The 22,046-nt window shown below is 34.4% G+C and overlaps 1 protein-coding gene and 1 non-coding gene across 10 annotated transcripts in view; one reads left to right on the top strand and one right to left on the bottom strand.

The window, feature by feature from the left end:
• FUT8 (fucosyltransferase 8) overlaps positions 1–22,046 on the top strand; it is a 316,924-nt gene that overhangs the window by 254,640 nt on the left and 40,238 nt on the right. The gene's annotated exons all lie outside the window — the stretch shown is intronic.
• Positions 11,828–11,934, bottom strand: LOC116633465. The gene has a single exon (XR_004299728.1). It is a non-coding gene; the product is annotated as a U6 spliceosomal RNA (small nuclear RNA).

The raw sequence follows: 22,046 nt of genomic DNA on the forward strand, positions 1-22,046 counted from the left end.
AATTTCATTAAGTGAAGCAAAATACTTAAAATTATGCTTCCAGTTAAAATCATCATCATCATCATCATCTTTCCCATCACCTATAGATGTCATGTCTATTCTAAAGTTGCTGATAAGATGGTCAATTTATTTTTCTATATATACAATTTATTTTTCTGTATATACAAGCTATTTCCTAAACCTGAACTAACTACATTTAATAAGATATATTCCTTATGATAATTCAGAATAGAATCTTGGTGTTTAATACTTTGAAATATCTTTCAACAATTATTGATTTGATTTTTAATATATATTAACTGTTGGGCTATTATGTTGACCAGCTTCCAAAATGCTTATCTAGTTGATATAAGTAGTCTTGAATAGACGATTAGCAACAAAGAACCTCAACCATTTAAACTCAATTCTCCACTCTAATTCAATTCAATTTTTCCATTCTAAAAATTGAACATTTATTCAGATTAGCAGTTAAGCCACTTTGTTTTGTATTTCCTTCTCTTGTCTTTTCCCACTGTCTTATTAAATAAATTGAATTGACTTAATTTGATAGGTCTAGTTGGAAAACTTTCTTTTAAATGAAGATAATGACTAGTAACAAAAAGTGTTTCTAAATATGGTAAAATTTAATGCCCTAGAGGTGCCGGATTTAAATACATCTTTAGGTAAATTGACATTTGCTATATTTAGTTATCTAAATTGGATGGTTACCTTCTCTCCATACCTCATTTCAAAAAGGTTTTGGTCAGAGTTTTATTTGTCATCCTTATATGGAGGCAATCTTAAAATAAAAGTAATTTAATAGAAGCACCTGCTCTGTGCCAGGCACCATGCTGGACTGTACGAAGAAGACAGACACAGTCCCTGCCCTGTCAGGGGCAGCCTAGGGGGAAAGGCAGACAACTGAACGGACATTAAAGTATATTGTGATATGGGTAAGTTGATAGGACTCTGAAGCACATATCTAACACATATTTGGGATTCTTCTGGAAGAAGTGATTTTTAAGCTGAGGCCCAAGGTATGGGTAGGAGTCAGCCAGGCAGAGATGTGGTAGAAGGATTTTCTGTCATTGGGCACAACATGTGAAAAGAGAGGCAAGAGAGCATGGAGTCACTGGGGGAACTAGAAGTAGTTCCCTGTAGAGTTTGATTATTGAGAGAGTAAAGTTTTATTCTGAAAATATTTGTCATTTATCGGGTCTGTTTGGATGGTTGTATGATTTTGTTCCTCCCTAAAACCAACAGGTTTTAATTCAAGATTCAAAGCCCTTTGTTTTGTTCTTGCTTCAGAGAGGGCAAAGTTAGAAATTAATTGGCTTTCCTCTGGCTCTTGGTGTCATCTAGGAACCCTTAAACTTTTTTTAATTAAATTTTTGTTTCATTTTTAATATCTTTTAGAGTTTACTCTTGGTAAATTTTTAAAAGCTGACAAATACCACAAACTAAAATTCAGAAAAAAACAACGTATTTTTGTTAATTGTCTAAAACAATTCTATAATGCTATTTTCCCTGCATTTTAAAATTGGATAATTTCTATATGACAACAATTTGCATTATCATTTTGTATGGAAAGAATAGATAGGTAATTCAGTCTTCTAGCTTGATCAAATTATTTTTCCAGTTTTATTGAGATATAATTATCATATAACATTGTTATTAGTTTAAAGTGTACAATGTAATGATTTGACGTAGGTATATTGTGACAAGATTACTGCAGTAAATTTAGTTAACATCCATCACTTACTTTACAAATTTTTTTATTACGTTAAGGACTTTTAAGATTTACTCTTTTAGCAACTCTCAGATATTACAGTATAGCATTGTTAACTATAGTTATTATGGTACATTATAGCTCCCAGAACTAATTTATCTCTTAACTAGAAGTTGGTACCATTTGACCACCTTCACCTTTTTCCTCTACTCCACCCTTTCCCAGCCAGTCTGTTCTCTGTTTCTAATTCAGTTTTTTTTTTAGATTCCACATACAAATGAGATTATACAGTATTTGTCTTTCTCTGACTTATTTCACTTAGCATAATGTCTTCCAGGTCCATCGGTATTGTCACAAATGCTGGGATTTCCTTCCTTCTCATGGCTGAATAATACTCCTCTGTGTGTGTGTATTTTCTTTATCCATTCATCCATCACTGGACATGTAGGTTGTTTCTGTGGCTTGGCTATTGTGAATAATGCTGCAGTGAAAATGAGGGTACAGATAACCTCTCTGAGGCAGTGACTTTGTTTCCTTTGGATATATACCCTGGGATTGCTGGGTCACATGGTAGTTCTACCACTAAACTCCTTAAGCACATATCTGTCACTTAGGTCAAAAGGAAAATCTTTAGGGGTGCCTGGATGGCTCAGGCGTTAAGCATCTGCCTTTGGCTCAGGTCATGATCCCAGGTTCCTGGGATCAAGCCCTGCAGTGGGCTCCATGCTCCTGTGGGAGTCTGCTTCTCCCTCTCCCACTCCCCCTGCTTGTGTTCCTGCTCTCGCTATCTCTCTCTCTGTCAAATAAATAAATAAAATCTTTAAAAAAAAAGGAAAATCTTTAGCAAACAAAACACAAATTAAATTATACTTCAAATTTTCCTGTGAAATTAGTATTTTTAACATTTACAAAATTACTAAGAAGTCTGTTAGAATCATCCAAATGGTCCCAGCTAGCTTGTATCTTAATAATGGCTGAACTCACATAGACTGGTTGATAAAGTAATGAAGTGATTAAGAATCTATAGGAGTACCTATTAGGATAGGCTATGGATATGCTATGTAGCACTTTTACAGTAATATTTTCAACCTTTGGTTATTGATTAATAGAAACTTGAAACAAATGCATATAATATTTTGGATCCTTCTTGCTGTGAAAACATCTTGATTTCTCTGTTTAGGTAATGTTAGAGAAAAAAATATGGGCTCTGGGTTTGACCCTATCTGATCTCACTTCTGTTGTTTTTATCTTTCTGGATTTCAGCAATTAATTATAGCTTCTGAACCTTAGTTTAGCTATACAAAAAGCTCATGATACTCAATACCTACCTCCCTGTCCACTTTTATAGGGCTGTAATCACAAGGAAAAATTATTAAGAACTATAACAGGTATTAAGATGATTTTCACATACAGTTTTTTTCATCATGTATGTTTGGTCCCCAGATTTTAAAATATAAACATGATAATGGAATATATTATTAGATTATAATCTGCAACAACAGAAAACTTACCTTTTTATTCTTAGATGAAAATTGAGCTTTTATAAGAGTGTCATATAGTTTTTCCTTTTAAAATTTTAGAGTTAAATGAAAAAATTGAAAGAGATCCAGAGAGGAAAAATAACTAATGAGAATAACTTCTAGACATTAAAATATCTCTGTGTTTAATAAACCCACAATTGAATCGTAATAAAATTCTGGACCAAAGAGTCTCCCCTATAGCTACCTTAAGCCTCCATCTCAATATTTTTTCTATACCAACACATCTGAGAAAGAAGATTTACTCCCACCCATAACAGTGGCTCACTGTAGTTAATGGTTTTTAAACTGGCTGAGTTTGGGGGCAAGAGGTGGTGGTACAGGGCTTGGAGAGTGAGTTGGTGCCATACATAGTTGAAAAGGAAGCTGTCCGTGCTTCAAGATTCCAGTGGGTCTCTCTGCCCTCCCTATACCCACCCCTCTGAGAGTTACTGACCTAGGCAAGTATCATTGCCGATACATAAGGACTTTTGTTTCAACCTATATGCCTTTTGTTCTGCTATTCATGGTTCATAAAAGAAAGAAAGACCTTTGTTTCAGGAATGTAAAATACCAGATTATAAGTATATCTCAAAAGAGCTCAAACTACTTTTCACTATGACATTTCCTTTATCTTCAGCTTCCCACTTAAGGACATAAAAAGAAGCCTTTGATATCTCATTTATAGTTATGAAATACAGTATTAGGAAGCTGAAGCTTTGTCCACACAACAGCCTTGCCCAGAGTGAGCCCACATAGATGCTTATTTCCAAATTCATTCCTACAGGTGCTTCTCAAATTGAAATACAAATAAACCTGGGAAAGTGAGTCAGAGGCTTACAAACTGCCAGGATAAACATGGTACATTTTCTTGGACTACTAATTTTATTTGCTGGTATGTAAGTTAAATCATTTTCAAATAATAAAACAAACAGGATATTACAATGGTGTAAAATGAAAAATTCGATGAAACAGCAAACTTCAGCCCATTGGTTTAGACTAAGCTTCATAAGTAGTATAAGTTTACCCTCCTCTGCTATTAGGAGCATTTTGGTGGAAAACTTTAAGAAGCACCATTCTATATTTGAATTTTTAGTTTATTTCATCTTCAAGGGGAAACTCCAGAGGGCAATAGGGCCTAGGTCTTCTGGGTTATTTACACAATGCCAAGCACTTGATCAGAACACAATAAATGCAACAAAAGAAACAAATCAAATCTACCTCTCCTGCAACCTGGTCCAAATCTCAAACTGTTACCCTGCAAAGCTATATGAAGCACTTTTACCAAATTGTAGATTTTGTTTTTTAAAAAAATAGTTTATCACTAAGAATGAATCTTTTTAGCAATATATTCTGGCCTTTTTAGACAAGGTTCTGGCAGAATGAGTTCAGAGATAAAAAGAGGTATGATTTAGGAAGTAGCAATACATAATAAGCATTAAAGTCATTGTGGAGTAGAAACAATTTCATCGGAAAAGTTTTTGAAAAAGTTCTCTTACATCTAGTTAGAACCTATCCAAGGTTGCTGGAGCTAGAAGTAGAATCAAGGTACTCTTATTCCCTGTGCAATGTCTGGGCCACATAGCCATGATACTGGTCTCAGAAATTATCAGTGGTTTTGTAAATACAGGTATCTTTTTATGTTACAAGTGTGTTTCTTAAAGATTTGCTTAGGGGCACCTGGGTGGCTCAGTCGGTTGGGCATCTGCCTTCGGCTCAGGTCATAATCCCGGGGTCCTGGGATTGAGTCCCATGGCAGGCTCCCTGCTCAGTGGGGAGCCTGCTTCTCCCTCTCCCTCTGCCACTCCCCCTGCTTGTGCTCTCTCTCTCTCTCAAATAAATAAGTAAAATCTTTAAAAAAAAAAAAAAAGATTTGCTATAAATGGAATTATTATAAATCAAGTCATGTTTTAAACATTTTAGTGGAACTATGTAAAGGATTCCCAAAGGAAATCCTTTCCTAAAATAAAGAATCTTTCTTCTAATATGATCTAGTAGTCCCCGGATTCATCAGTTGTTTTTCCTTTCTTCTCTCCTTCCTTCCTTCCTTCCTTCCTACACCTACCTTTTTCAAATGTTTGGATTTTTCTGTTTTCCTGAGGCACGTCTATGTAAGTCTTTGAGGCTCAGTCATATTTAGCTTTTGATTCAAACATCAAAGTATATAAAAGAAAGAATGCAGTCTTTCAGTAGCATTTTGATAAGAGTTCTGTTTGTTTAAAACATGTAGATCACATTCAAGTTTAGAAATGATTCTACAAATAAGATAACTGTTGAAATGATAAAGAAAGTTAATGCCTCCTAGCTCTTTTTTTTTAAGATTTTTTTATTTATTCATTCGAGACACAGAGATACAGAGAGAGAGAGCACGAGCAGGGAGAGAAGCGGTGGGGAGGGGAGAAGCAGACCCCCGCTGAGCAGGGAGCCTGACGTGGGGCTCTATCGCAGGATCCCGGGATCATGACCTGAGCCGAAGGCAGATGCTTAACCATCTGAGCCACCCAGGCTCCCCTGCCTCCTAGTTCTTTGGTTAGTTTTATATGCAAGAGTTCTGGGTATGATATAAATCTAGAATTTCCTTATCTTTCTTCCTCAAGTTTATATAAATTATAGGCTAATTCCATGGAATGGGAAAAGATAATAGTCCATGGTCTTTAGTGGAATTATACATACCTTTTTTTCCTTCCAAAAGTATGTTGCCAAGTAAGAAGGCTCAGTAGAGATTTATACATTAGGTAACAGTATAAAATATATTTTATATATGTAATTTAGATAATAGACTTTTCTTCTCACACATTTTCCTTGCCTTTAGAAGGTAGATTACAGAATTATAACCATCCCTAGCTGATACTTTAGGGTTCAGTATTCTTTCTCCTGTTTTGTTTCCCAGAAAGCTAGGAATAAAAATAATTCCTGACAGTATTGAAAAGGATTAGACCTGAGTTCCCTGCCTTTTCAAAAAGAGGTACTCCTTTTCATTCAATTAAAGTTTAATCTACTAATGTAAGTAGCTTTTAAACAATGCAGATTGTATTCCCTAGAATCAAGAAATTGCAGATAGTAATGCTATAAGTCAAATGGATTTTGCCAAAAGACATAATATTATAATTAGGATTATTATAATTCTTGTTCAGAAATTGTATGTCCGGGGCAACTGGCTGGCTTAGTCGGTAGAGCTTATGACTCTTGATCTTGGGGTTGTAAATTCAAGCCCCACATTGGGTGTAGAGATTACTTTAAAACAAACAAACAAACAAAAACAACTGAAGGGGCGCCTGGGTTGAGTGTCTGACTCTTGATTTCGACTCAGGTCATGATCTCAGGGTTGAGAGATCGAACCCAGTGTAGGGCTCTGTGCTGGGCATGGAATCTGCTTGAGATTCTCTCTCTCCATCTTAAGTTTTTTCAGGGTACAACTGCCACACAAATACTGTATATTTATTTAGGTGTAAATATAAGTGGGCACATTTATATTTTTAATATTTTTTTATAATGAAGTTTCTAAGAATGTGGATCACCCTCATAAACAGGGTAGTGCACTAGACATCAAGTAAAACTTCTGAGTGTTTCTAGATGCTGTAGGGGATATAAAGATTAATAAGACCCAGTCCCTGCCCTTCAGGAATTTGCACTGAGTATGATAAGATCCATAAATCTGTAAATGTAACAAAGATAGGATATGATAAGTGTTATAAGAGAGGTATAAAGTTCTGTGGGCGTTTCTGGCTGAAGGAGTTAAAGACATCACCAGGAGCACAAGCTAGGCCTATACAGAATGAGGAAAGGCAGGACAGGTCAATGTCATCGATTTGGAATCAGGAGTTATTAGCCGTGTGATTTTAATGTCCCACAACCTTTCTTAATATCTGTTCTATGTACCTTACAGAGTTATGAGGTTTCAAAGTGATAATGTATTTGACAATGCTTTATATATTTTAAACATATAAATGTTTTTATTAGCACTTTAGCTTTATGGGAACAAAGCAAAATAATAAAATAACATAATTAGGTCATGGGATTTCAGCAAGGGCTTCTTTAGAGAAACTTTAACAACCAACATTAATGAAACTTAGAAATACTCAATGGCTTTTTGTGAAACTCATTCAGAAATGTAAACGAAAACAGAATAGGTAAGTTATGCTAGAGAGACAAAGATAACCACCCCCTTTGCTCATCCTCCCATGGAAGGCCAGGTTTAGTTCCCTAGCCCACCTGAGGATCATTGTCTACTTCTCTTGGGTTTTACTTGGAATGCCCAGTAAAATCCCCATGTCTACACTGATTCCAGCAGTATCCTGTCAAGGAAACCTGACCAATCCCTCCTAGTTCTGGGGACTAAGTTGCCTTCTTAGCTAGAGCACTGGCCCCAATTAGAAAACCTTCCTGCCAAAGCAGTTAGTCTTTAGTTAGTTCTTTAGCTGTCTAGGCTGATAGAATGATGATCTTGAGAGGTAAGAGGGGGACTTGGAATAAAACGTACTGTCTTGGAGCTCTAATATATAGGTAATACTAAAAGAAACAAGATTTCTGTGAAGGTTCTACTCTCTGGAAGCTGTGTCAAAATTAATGCTTAGGAAACTGTGAACATATTCAAGGTGTTAATTTTCAAGTAACTTGCCTAAAAGTAGAGTTATGCTTTGGCAAAGAGGTTTTTTCAAAACACTAGCAATGGAATTGAGCAAAGGACCTGAATATTGGAAATATATAGAAGTAAGGGTCTTGGATTGACTATCCGTCTGTTACCGGTCTATTGACTAGATGGAACGAGATGTGCTGGACCAGCAGAGATTATGTTTAGGTAAACAACCCAAAACATAGTACTGAAGCATGGTAGCATGCTCCTGTCCTCTCTAGTCTTGGAGTATTAAATACTATATTTGAAGCTATTTTTATTCTGGGAGGGTAAAGTGGACTTCCCTAAAACACTCCAATGGGATTTTTTTTTTTTTTTAAGATTTTATTTATTTATTTGACAGAGAGAGAACAGGAGAGTACAGGCAGGGGGAGCAGGAGAAGCAGGCCCCCTGCTGACCAGGGACCCAGATGTGGGGCTCGATGCCAGGACCCTGGGATCATGACCTGAGCCGAAGGCAGTCACTTAACCGACTGAGCCACCCAGGTGCCCCTCCAATGGGATTTTAAGGCATGATGAAAAAAGCAGTCGATAAATGGGTTAATTACCAGTATTTTCCTTTCTCTGTTGCCACTGCCTACCTGGCTGTGTCCACTGAAATTGAACAGTGGGACAAATGGAATTGGGGAGTAGGCTGGTTTAGTAGCTCCTTCTGCTGCTACCTCTGGCCAGTATTGATCCATGCAGTCCAGAATATCCAATAATATGATTGACAAAGGTCAATATTACATTCTTTGTCCTTTTTTTTTTTTGATTATGTCCAATACCAACCATGGGTCCACCCAGATGGAGATTTTAAAATCTATAGAGCAGTCCATGTGCATCTTTTGGAAACATCTAGCAATTAGTACCTGGATTGAATTCAGAGATTAAGATAGCCTTTGAAGAATATGATATCTACATTTTAAAAGTAATGTGGTATTTCTATTTCAGAGGAAAGATTATCTTATGGTAGAAACAAGTGTTAGTGAGGATGTGGAGAAGAAGGAATCCTCTTGCACTGTTGTGGGAATGCAAACTAGTGCAGCCACTGTGGAAATCAGTATGGGGGTTCCTCAAAAAGTTAAAAATAGAACTACCCTACAATCCAGTAATCACACTACTGGGAATTTATCCAAAAGATACAAAAACACTAATTTACAAGGATACATATACCCTATGTTTATTGTAGCATTGTTTACAATAGTCAAATTATGGAAGCAGCTCAAGGGTCCATTGACAGAGGAATGGATAAAGAAGATATGGTGTGTGTATAATGGAATATTATTCAGCCATAAAAAGAACGAAATTTTGCCATTTGCAGCAACATGGATAGAGCTAGAGAGTATAATGCTAAGCCAAATAAGTCAGTGAGAGAAAGACAAATACCATATGGTTTCACTCGTACGTGAAATTTAAGAAACAAAACAAATGAGCAAAGGGAAAAAGAGAGAAACCAAGAAACAGACTCTTAACTATAGAGAACAAACATGGTTACCAGAGGGGAGGTTGGGGGGGCGGGTTAAATAGGTGATGGGGATTAAGGAGTGCACTCATCATGAGCACTGGGTGATGTACGGAATTGTTGAATCACTATTTTACACCTGAAACTAATATAACACTGTATGTTAACTCTACTGGAATTTTTAAAAAAGATTACCTTGTGTCTTGCCATGAGTGACCATCTTAGAGGCACCCATTTGTATTATACACGTGTTAATAGGTGAACATTTATTTTTTATTATATTGTATACATGTATCATGATTTGTGTATTCCCTCATTGATGGATGTTTAAATTATTTCAAGTTTGCATGTCTCCTTGTGCATATGTGTTAGTTTCTCTAGGGCAGTGCTTATCAAATGTGAAAAACTTTGACATTTGATATGTTAAAAAACTTTGACATTTGATATGACATTTAACCATATGTTAAAATATGTTTTTACTGCCCATATTATCACCTGGGAGGTGGTGGTATATGGTAAAGCCACAAAGATCTCTATGGCAGTGTGTTACAAATAAAATCTTATGCTCTACTAAAGGGCTAGGCAAACTCAGCTCCCCACTATTTTGGTAGTTTTACTAGAACACACCCATGCCCGTTTGTTAACATGGTGTCTATGGCTGCTTTCGTACTATGGTGGCAGAGTTGAGTAGTTGCAACAGAGACCATATGGCCTGCAAAGCTAAAATATTTACCATCTGGCTTTTTACAAAAAAAGTTTGCTGACTCCTACTCTAAAATAATAATTACCAAACAAATACGGTTTCGACCATTGTAAATTTGTGAATAATTTCTTTAAAATTTGATCTTTTTCGTGTACTTATTAATGTGAGGTAAAAGTAATTTCTGGTGAAATAAACAGATCTTACTTGTATAATTCAATGAGTTTTGATAATGTAACTCACACCCCTATCCAAGTCTTAAATTAGTTTTTAAAATTGGGTTGTTTATCTTTTTATTTTTAATTTAAAGGAGGAGTGTGTGTGTGTGTGTGTGTGTTTCTGGATACAAGTTTTTATTATAAACATGATTTGTAAGTATTTTCTCTCAGTCTGTGGCTTGTCTTTTCATTTTCTTAACAGTGTGTTTTGAAGATCAAAAATTTTTTGTTGAAGTCCAGTTTATCAAGTTTTTGTTCTAGTACTATAGAAGTTAGTGCTTTTTATGTCCTAAGAAATCTTTGCCTATCCTAAGATCATAAAGACATTATTTTATGTTTTCTTCTAAAAGCCTTATTGGTTTGACTTTTATATTTATGTCTGTGATCTCACTGATGTTTTTTGTGTACAGTATGAGGTAAACCTGGGTTGAAGTTCATTGTTTTCCATAGGTTTATCCAGTCAGTCCAGCTTTATCTGCTGAAAAGTTTGCCTGTCCCTGTTGAATTGCCTTGGTGCTTTTGTCAACAATCAGTTGACAATATATGGGCCTATTTCTGGTCTCCATTCTGTTCAACTGCTTCATTTATGTCTGTCCTTACACCTTAAATTTTTACCTGCCATCAAATTTTTTGTAGCATGTTGATTGGAAAGCTGTACATATGCCTAGAAGTGTAGTAAATTGCTAGGTCCTAGTAGACTGTACATACCTTTATCTTGTCCACATATACCTGATCTCTCTGTGGGACAACTACTTCAGTAGTCTCCTAACTGTCCCTCTTGCTTTCAGAAGCTATCTCCTTTTAATCCATTCTCCACACTGCCATCAGAATGATATTTCCAAAATCAAATATGATTTTGTTTCTTAAAATCTTCCATGGCTGCTCAGTGTCTAGAGAGGTATGTATAAACACCTTACTTAGCATATAGGAAATAAGCTACTTCTCAAAATGTGTGCAGTACTCCTGATCTCACCAGTCCAGCTACTGATTTATTTCTTGAAAGTTATGTACACTTTTATTTCTATGCTGGGAACATGTTATTTCTTTCTAGAATGTCTTTCCTACGTTTCATCACATGAAATCCTATTTATCTTTTAGTATCATTTCTTTTGTGATATTTCTCTCCAATTGACCCCATGTTCTCACTTATAAATATACTATATTTAAATAGTTTGTTTTTCTTTGAGAAGCTTGTCTGATTTATTTTGTCTCCTTTTTTGCCCAATAATACTGGTCAGTACTTGTTACTCCGTTGTTAGTTATTTTTTGTTTGTTTTTTTATTATTATGTTATGTTAATCACCATACATTACATCATTAGTTTTTGATGTAGTGTTCCATGATTCATTGTTTGCGTATAACACCCAGTGCTCCATGCAGAACGTGCCCTCTTTAATACCCATCACCAGGCTAACCCATCCTCCCACCACCCTCCGCTCTAGAACCCTCAGTTTGTTTTTCAGAGTCCATCGTCTCTCATGGTTCATCTCCCCCTCCGATTTCCCCCCCTTCATTCTTCCTCTCCTGCTATCTTCTTCTTTTTTTTTTTTTAACATATAATGTATTATTTCAGAGGTACAGATCTGTGATTCAACAGTCTTGTACAATAAAAATATGGAACGCTTCACGAATTTGCGTGTCATCCTTGCACAGGGGCCATGCTAATCTTCTCTGTATCGTTCCAATTTTAGTATATGTGCTGCCGAAGCAAGCACTGTTTGTTTGTTTTTTAATTAAATTGCCTCTAAGCAAAATGATCCCTAAAAATTTTAGGCTCCTTTTCCAAATCTACCAAATAAAGGAAATGTAGCCTAATCTATGTGATTCACAGGTTTCTGATGAGGGGTAAGTGAGGCAACAGGTGTGGAAAAAGGTTAGTTTGTTTTTTTGTTAAAGAACATGATTTCATGATTTCTACTAAGGCATGGAAATATTTGAAAAATGCTTTAAAAATATGGCCTTATTGTTGCTTATAACAAAATTCCAATAGAATTTAACCCTCTTGGTGTCTTACAGATTTTATTGTGATAGAATTTCACCTTCACATATTTGTATTAGTGAAAGTAATCCTAATATTAAGACTATTTTAAAATTTTTATTCCTAATATTTTTAGTAAAACATAAAAATATGTTCAGTAAAAGAGTAAAACTGAAAATAACTAAGAAAATACTTAACACTGAAAAATACTAAGTTAAAAAATAGCTAAGTTTAAATGTACTTTATGGACTAAAGATGACATTTTCCTGTACAAAGTCTCAGCTATGTATGTGTATGTCTGTCTCTTTGGATATCTTCGGCTCAGTAAACATTTATTGAATACTTTTCAGTTTAGGCACTATGAAAGTAATACTATATATAGTGATAGCTAACATTTAGTGAATCTTACTATGTAACAGTGCTTCAAACTTTACATATGTTATTTCATTTAATATTCACAATTAACCTATATGGTAGGTACTATCATTACCGTATTTTATGTAGATGAGTAATTTCCTAGAAGTAATAAGAAATCCTCAGTTTGCCAATCGCATTATAGATGATTAAGACAGAGTCCCTGTTCTCAAGAAGCTCCCAATTAAATAGTAGATTAACACAAATATTTAAAAAATCAATCTCATGAGACAAAAAATAGTTCACGATGTTATAAAGATATAAACAAGGCCCTAAGGGATTGGGAAGTATTGTCATTCTAGCCAGAAAAATGAGAAGGAAGTAGCTTTTGAACTGGTTTTTAAAAAGTTGTAAAATGACCAGAAATCTTAGATACAGAATTCTGCAGATTGGATTGCTTTTCAGATGATGATAAAAATGCTTATGTGCCTGTCATACCTTACTTAGAATAATGCCAAAGTATCAGAACTCCTGGGCATTATTTTTCCTTTTGCCTGTCCTTTGCTGAATTATGTGGAAGAGAGCATTAAACCGTCTGCTCAGTTTATCCTTTAGGAGAATGTGACTAAAAAATTGACCTGATAGCACTTACATTGCATTTCTCAAGAGACACCAGAACAAATCTGATAGAGGATACTTAGGTACAAGTATTTTCTCAGCTGTAAAAGTATGAAAATGATAGTGCTTTAGTTAAATAAACCTTGCATTTTGTATTCATTAACAGTCATTGAATAGGCAAAACTGAAAACCAGTGTTTACATTCACAGTAATTGCAATTTTTGTGATAGGTTTCTTATATATAGGAATTCAACATGTAATTTTATAACATTAACAATCATTTTTGAAAAACAGTAAATTAATGCAGCTATGCTTTTGAAGAATATCAGCAAAAGCAGTCAAGTTAATACAGAATTGCTTCTTAGGAAATTTTTTAAATTGAGGAAATGACAGGATTGGCATTATTATTATTACTCAGACCTTTGTTGTAAACCATGGCAAGGATGTAAACAATGAATGTTACTCTGAAAGATTTGTGTGCTTTCTAAATTAAGCACACAAGAAAGTATTATACTATATCAGGAGATGCATTTTCTGCTAGCATAATTTATAATATGACAGTTAAATAATTAATCAAATGGTTGGATACAGAGGGATTTTTCTCAAAAAGAGAGAAAAGGATAAATTACTCCATGCCAATTGAACAATATTCCAAACACAAAAAATAAAGTCAGGGGGAGACATAAAGATCTTTAATTTTGTAGTTTGTATAGACTGCCATCCATTATATGAGTAATAAATGTTATGTCCATATTCATGACATTTAAAAAAATCTGACACTACTTCAAGCTACTTTTTCTGAATATTATTAATGTTAATATGTAATTATTGAACTAATTAATGTATATATGGACAAGTCACTGTTCCCTAGTCTGTTGTGGATATGTAATTTAAATGTTTCTCATTTGATTAAATGAAATCTCTTTTTTGACAATTTTGCTTAGCCTGAAAAGAAATATATATTAGTGATAAGTAGCAATTTTGGTTTCTGTATTCTATTGTTGGTGCAGATATCTTGTTTGGCATTAATTTTATATAAAAATGTATATTTGATGGCATATTTAGTTTAACAAAAGACTGATACATGTTTTACTATAACAACTGTTAGCATGCCCTTCACTACTTATTTATACATATTCCTCTCTATTCTAGTAGTGGAATTATCTATGTAATTGAGTAAAAACAGGAGTGGCCACAGATGCATAAGAAAACTCTTCAGCAAATTATTGAATTTGCCAAACCTCTTCTTAAAGACCATTTTTGCAGTTCTGTCCCATTGAAATGAATTGCCTGGGTCTTTAGAGTATGCTGAGAAGATTAAAGTAAAAGAGAGGAAAAAGAATCATTTGGAGAAGGTTTGAATGAAGTCTTTGCATTCTGGCTAAAAAATAGTCTGAACTCTCTATCTAGCCCCTAAATATAAACAGAGGAGGGAAAGAAATGGTTCCATAGCTGTATGTTGATGGAATGAATTGTTTGTTTTCAAGGGCAAACTAGCATTTTAAAGCTATTGCTTTTTTAGTAAAATATAGTATGTTGTTATCCAGTTTTATGTTTAATCAGTTTAGTTTAATAAAATGCTATTTTGTATCAGGGACCGCAGATAAGAAATACTTACAGAAAAAGACTGTTCGATCTGTGGATTTTTAAAAAGATTGTGTTTTCTCCTGTCCTTCCTCTTTATGTTTATGTTAGTGACTACCAGAAATAAGGAAAAGGTAAAAGCTCAGACTTTTTTTCCCTTGCTTGACATTTTACAATCTCTTTCGTCGTTGGAATGTGAGACAACACATTTTTGCAATCCACCAGTTTCCCAGTTCAAAAAAGAGATTTGGACACATTTTTTCCTAGCAGTACTCCATGGAAGAATTTACTTTCTCTCAGTGGCCGTTACATAAAACAGTAAGAATGATGCAGTCAGCTCTCTCCTAAATTAACGAAATGAGATATAAATAGTAGATCATTTAAAACAGTATAGTCAGAAAGTCATTTTTCCTTCATTTTGAATAGTTTTATGCCATGCTGGGGTAACTTAACACCAGGGTACAGAAATGATATGTAGAGGCCAGACAGAGTCCACGATGCGGATAAGACATACCTCAAGAAATAGAAAGCTTTTGTGTTTTTGTTGCATGATGGTGAACAGCTGTAATCATCAGCTAGCTTGCCCTTTTTGGCAGCTGGCTGTTTTTAGCATTTAAAAAAATTGCATGCTATTTGCCTCTGGTGCCTGGCGTTCTTCAATTAAAATTTTAAATGTATTCTTATCATCCCCTAACACAAGGCTCAGTTATGCAGTCCCCAATCTAGCCTGAGACACCTGTTCTCGAATCCTCTTTTTTTTTTTAATTCAGAAAAGTTCAGTGTGAAATAAATCTCTGTGCTGTGTCATGCTAGAATAAAGAAACCATACATTATTATAATGGAACCAGATCAAGCTACTTAGATGGGCTTAAGTGAATGGTTGAGGCCTGTTAATGGATATGAGATATGATTACACCAAAGCCATTTCAGTAAAGGATTAATGTTGTTAATTTTAAGAGTTGTTTTGTTTTTGTTTTGTTAACAACAGTCTGGAGACAATAAATAGGGAAAGGGGCTTGATTATATATCGCTTTGATTTCTTGTAAGCCTTAAAATTCCATTAATTAGGAAAGAGTAAGAAACTATATGTATGGACAAATTTTATGTAGCTGTTTGCCATAAAAGAAAGAGGACTTTGGAAGCACTGAATTTCCATTTATCTCAAATTATAGTCTTCAGATCAATATTGACCAGAAAATTCCTACATTTGTGAACTTGAAAACATCTACACTGAAGTAGAAATTAAATACATTCAGTAGAACAAGTTTCTTCCCAGGGCAGAGGTTTCAGTTAAACCATGACTCATACTTTATTGAATTTAAGCTGTTCCTCCATATAGCCTTACAGTTGGACTGAGAAAGCCTTTGATTTAATAGAATGCTCTCTTTGTATTTCTAATTTGTGATAAATTTAGCCTTTGTTAGTTGGTTAGAGGTTTCATTGAAATCATTCCAGGACTGCCTCCCTCTTCAATCAAAGAAAACACCTTATCTTTTCCTATAATTAATCATTTTTAGCACTTTCTTTGATATCCTTTTTTTTATTATTATTTTTAAAGAGCTTTCCTCATTTTGTCTCCCCAGAAAACAACTCTAAGGGGAGATAGCATGATTTTTAATTAATACATGAAAAGAAAAAGAAGGATTAGAGATTATGTTAACTGGACAACAGTGTCAGAGATCAGAATTTTTTGGATTTAATTTCATCTGGATCAGATTGTTGTTCTGTTTTAATGGCGAATTTATTCATTCCATTTGGCGTATTTTAAAATAAATTTTTAAAATATAAAGCAATGAACACCCATTGTTGAAAAACCCAGAAGGTATAGAAAATGTAACAAAGAAAATAAAAATACATAAATTATGTATGTATATTCTTTTAGTCTTTTTTGAATGCATGTTTTTTTTAAATTAATAGACTTTGTTTCTTATAGCAATTATATGTTTACAGAAAAATTTGTTAGAAAGTACAAAGTTCCTATATACTCCCTCCTTTTTTTTTTTCTTATTCCTTCTGTCCCCCTCCATGGCCCTGTTTCCCTATTGTTAACATTTACCTTGGTGTAGTCCACTTAATACAGTCAATGAACCAGTATTGATACATTATTTTTGAAGTTCACAGTTTAGTGTTCAGTCTTTGTGTTGTATAGTTCTGTGGGTTTTGCCAAATGCATAATGTTATGTATCCACCATTACATAATCACACACAGTACTTTCACTGGCCTAAAAAACTCCTGTGCTCCACCAATTCACCCCCATTCCCTTCCTCCAACCTCTGGCAAGTATGATTTTTTTCTGTCTCTGTAATTTCACCTTCTCTAGATTATCATATAATATAGTTGGAATCATACATTAGGAAGTCTTTTCTGACTGACTGCTTTTTTAAAAAGTTTCTGTGTATCTTTTTGTAGCTTGACAGCTCATTTCTTTCTGAACAATATGGAATTGTATGGATGCACTACAGTTTTTGTATTCACCTATTGAGGGACATCTTGGTTGCTTCCAATTTGGGGCATCCAATTAATGAATAAAGCTGGTATAAACACTCATGTAGGTTTTTGTGTGGGCATAAGTTTTCAAATTATTTGGGTAAATACTTAAGAGAGTGCTTGCTTCGGGGCGCCTGGGTGGCTCAGTTGGTTAAGCGACTGCCTTCGGCTCAGGTCATGATCCTGGAGTCCCGGGATCGAGTCCCGCATCGGGCTCCCTGCTCGGCAGGGAGTCTGCTTCTCCCTCTGACCCTCCCCCCTCTCATGTGCTCTTTCTCATTCTCTCTCTCTCAAATAAATAAATAAAATCTTTAAAAATAAAAAAAAATTAAAAAAAAGAGAGTGCTTGCTTCGTTATATGGTCAGACTATGTTTAGCTTTATAAGAAACTGCAAAAACTATCTTCCAAATGGCTTAGTCTGCTTGAGCTGCTGTAACAAAATACCACAGACTGGGTGGCTTAAACAACAGACATTATTTTTCATAGTTCTAGAGGCTGGGAAATCCAAATTCAGAGTGCCAGCAAATTGGTTCTTGCTGAGAGCCCTCTTCCTGGCTTGCAGGGAGCTACCTTCTTGCTGTATTCTCACATGATAAGAGTGAAGAAACTCTGGTGACTCTTCCTCTTTTTATACGGGCATTAATCCCATCTTGGGGGCCCCACCCTCATGGCCTCATCTAAGCCTAAGTACCTCCCAAAGGCCCCTACCTCCTAATACCATCACATTGGGGGTTAAAACTTCAACACATGAATTTGGGGAGGACACAAACATCCGGTCTTTAACAGTAGCTATAGCAATTTTGCATTCTCACCAGCAGTGAATGAAAGTTTTTGTTGCTCCACATCCTCTCCTGCATTTGGTGTTGTCACTGTTAGATTTTAGCCATCCTAATAGGCATGTAGTGGTATCCTGTTTTAATTTACAATTGCTAATGATCTATAATGTTGCGCATCATTTCATGTGCTTATTCTCCATCTGTAAGTCTTCTTTGGTGAGATGTCTGTTCACATCTTTTGCCCATTTTTTGATAGAGTTGTTTGTCTTCTTGTTGAGTTTTAGGAGCTCTTTGTATATTTTGGATTAAGTCTGTTAATAGATATTTTCTCCCTTCTGTGGCTTTTCATTTAATTCTTTTAACAATGTCTTTTCACAGAGCAGAATTTTTCCGTTTTAATGAAGTACAACTTTTCAATTTTTCTTTTATGGATTGTGCTTTTGGTGCTGTATGTAAAAACTAAGTGCCAACCCAAGGCCACCTATATTTTCTCCTGTATTTATTTTCTAAAATAGTTTTGAGTTTTACATTTAGGTCTGTGGTCCATGTTGAGACAATTTTTGTGGAAGATATAAGGTCAGTGTCTAGATTCTTTTTTCTTTTATTTTTCTCTCTCTTTTCTCTCTTCTCTCTCTTTTGCATGTGGACATGCAGTTGTTCTAGCACCATTTGTTAAAAGATGCTTCTTCTTTCTCTATTGGATTGACTTTGCTTCTTTGTCAAATATCAGTTGACTATATTTGTGTGTGTTTATTTCTGGACTTTCTGTCCTGTTCCATTGATCTATTTGTCTATTCTTTCACCAATATCACAGTCTTGATTACTGTTGCTTTTCAGTAAGTCTAGAAGTCAGGTAGTTTCAGTCCTCTGAATGTGTCCTTTTTCTTCAATATGGTAATGGCTATTAGTCTTTTACCTCTCCATATAAACTTTAGAATCATTTTGTTGATATTCATGAAGTTATTTGCTGGGATTTTCATTGAGATTGTATTGAATCTATAGATCAAGTTGTGAAAAATTGACATCTTAACAATGTTGGGTCTTCCTGTCTATGAATTTGAACTCTCTCTCCATTTATTTACATCTTCTTTGATTTATTCAGAGTTTTACAGGTTTTTATACATATTATCATATAGATATCTCATACATATTTTGATTTAAATGTCTTTCTCACTCTTTCTTTCTTTTTTGGTTCTAATATAAGTGATTGTATGTTTTTAATTTTTTTTTCAAATTTAAATCTGTATGTTTTTAATTTTAAATTCCAATTGCTCATTGGTGGTATATAGGAAAGTCATTGACTTTTATATATTAGCCTTGTTTCCTGCAACTTCGATGTAATTACTTATTAGCGCCATCAGTTCTTATGTCAATTCCGTGGGATTTTCTACACAGATGATCGTGTCATCTGGGAACAAAGATAATGATAGTTTTATGTCTTTTTTTCCAATCTGTATACCTTTTATTTCCTTTTCTTGTCTTAATGAATTAGCCAGGACTTCCAGTACAATGTTGCATGGAAGTGGTGAGAGGGGACATCCTTGCCTTGTTCCTAATCTTAGGGAAAAGATACCAGGTTTCTTACAATTATATATGCCATTAGCTGTAGGGTTTTCTAGATGATCTTTATGAAATTGAGGAAATTCACCCTCCTGAGAGTTTCTGTTATGAATGGATTTTGGATTTTGGATGTAAATTTTTCTGTATCTATTGATATTATAGGATTTTTCCTCTTTAGCCTGTTGATGTGAGGGATTACATTAATTGATTTTCAAATGTTGAACCAGCCTTGAATAACCTAGAATAGATCCTACCTGGTCATGGTATATAATTCTTTTTATACATTATTAGTTTTGATTTGCTAATGTTTTCTTGAGGGTTTTGCATTTATATTAATGAAAAATATTAGTCTGTTTCCTTTCTTGTAATGTCTTTGTATAGTTTTGGAATTAGTGTAATGGCCTCATAGAATAAGTTAGGAAGTGCTCCCTCTGCTTCTATTTTCTGGAACAGATCATAGAGAATTGATGTCATTTTCCCCTTAAGTATTTGGTAGAATTCATTAGTGAAACTATTTGGGTGTGGTACTTTTTGTTTTGGAAAGTTATTAATTATTTATTCAGTTCCTTTGATTAATATAAACCTAACCAAATGATCTATTTCTCCTTGTGTGAGTTTTGGTAGATTGTGTTTCAAGGACTTAGTCCATTTCATCTAAGTTATCAAATTTGTGGGCATAGATTTGTCCATAATGTTCATTTATTCTTTCAATGTCCATGGCATCAGCTGTGATGGTACCTCTTTCATTTCTGATACTAATAATTTGTGTCTTCTCTTTTCTTGGTTAGCCTGACTAGGGGCTTATCTATTTTATTAATCTTTTCAAAGAACCAACTTTTGGTTTTGTTGATTTTTCTCTATTTTTTCCTGCTTTCCATTTTATTGACCTTTTTCTGCTTATTTTGGATTTAATTTGCTCTTTTTTCCCCCCTATTTTCCTAAGTTAGAATATTGGTGTTATCTTTTTCTTTTTTCAATATGTGCATACAGTTCTATACTGTTCCTCTAACTACTACTCTTGCTGTATCCCACAAATGTTTTTTAAATTCTCATTTAATTCAAAAGTTTTTCAGTTTCTTAAGATTTCTTTAATTCTTGTGTTATTTTTAAGTGTGTTGTTTAATCTCCAAATATTTTGGGATTTTCTAGCTATTTTTGTGTTAATATTTTTTCATTTAATTCCTTTGTGGTCAAAGAGCGTACTTTGTATGATGTCTGTTCTTTTAAATTTGTTAAGGTATGTTTTTTGGACCAGAATATGGTTTATTTTGGTGAATATTCCCTGTGAGCTTGAGAATATACATTCTTCTGTTGTTGGATAAATATGCAAGACAAGTAATGTAAGCAAAGAGATGGAAACTCTAAGAAAGAATGAAAAGTAAATGTTAGAAATCAAAAACATTGTAACAGAAATGAAGAATGTCTTTGATGGGCTCATCAGTAGACTGGACATGACCAAGGAAAGAATCAGTGACTGTGACAATATGGCAATATAAACTGAAAAAACTGACTGGAAAGAGAAAAAGGAGTGAAAAGGATGAAACATAATATCCAAAAACTACAAGACAGTTACAAAAGGTGAATATACATATAATGGGAATACCAGAGGAAAAAGAGAGGAACAGAAGAAATATCTGAAGTAATAATGCCTGAGAATTTTCCAAAATTAATGACAGGCACCAAACCGTAGATATATAAAGTTCAGACAGCACCAAGCAGGATAAATACTTTTAAAAAATCTATATTTAGGAATATTGTAATCAAACTGCAGAAAATCAAAGACAAAATCTTGAAAGAAGTCAGGTAGATGGGGGTGGGGATCTTACCACTAGAGGAAATAGGATAAGAATCACATCAACCTTCTCTTCGGAAGCCATGTAAGCAGGAAGAGGGTAGAGTGAAATACTTCAAAAGTTTTGAAAAAATACAGCCATCTACTTAGAATTCTGTATTCAGTAAAATTATCCTTCAAAAGTGAAGAAGAAATAGACTTTCTCAGACAAACAAAAATTGGGGGAATGTGTTGCCAGCTTCAGAGAGAATGAAAATGATATAGGTTAGAAACACTATATATGAGTCTTAGAAAAGGAATAAATAAAAGGAAAATAAAATCTTGTCTTTTTCTTATTCTTAATCTAACAGATAACAGTTTGTTCAAAGTAATAATAGCAACAAAATATTTGGTGATCATATCTTATGGATAAGTGAAATAAATGACAACAGTGCTATAAGGGATGGGAGGGAGGACTTGGGATTATTCTTTTATAAGGTGCTTGCAGTTCCCATGAAGTGATATAGTGTTACTTGAAAGTAGACTTGTATTATTTGTAAATGTGTATTACAAACTCTCAGGCAACCACTTAAAAAAAAAGTTGTAATTTCTATGCTAAGACAGAAGAGAAAATGGGATGTACAGTGATAATTAAAACCAGAGAAGGCAGAAGAATAGAGGAAGATAAAGAAAGAAC

This window comes from Phoca vitulina, unplaced genomic scaffold (assembly GCF_004348235.1).
Source record: "Phoca vitulina isolate PV1807 unplaced genomic scaffold, GSC_HSeal_1.0 scaffold7, whole genome shotgun sequence".
In the NCBI taxonomy this organism is placed as follows: domain Eukaryota; kingdom Metazoa; phylum Chordata; class Mammalia; order Carnivora; family Phocidae; genus Phoca; species Phoca vitulina.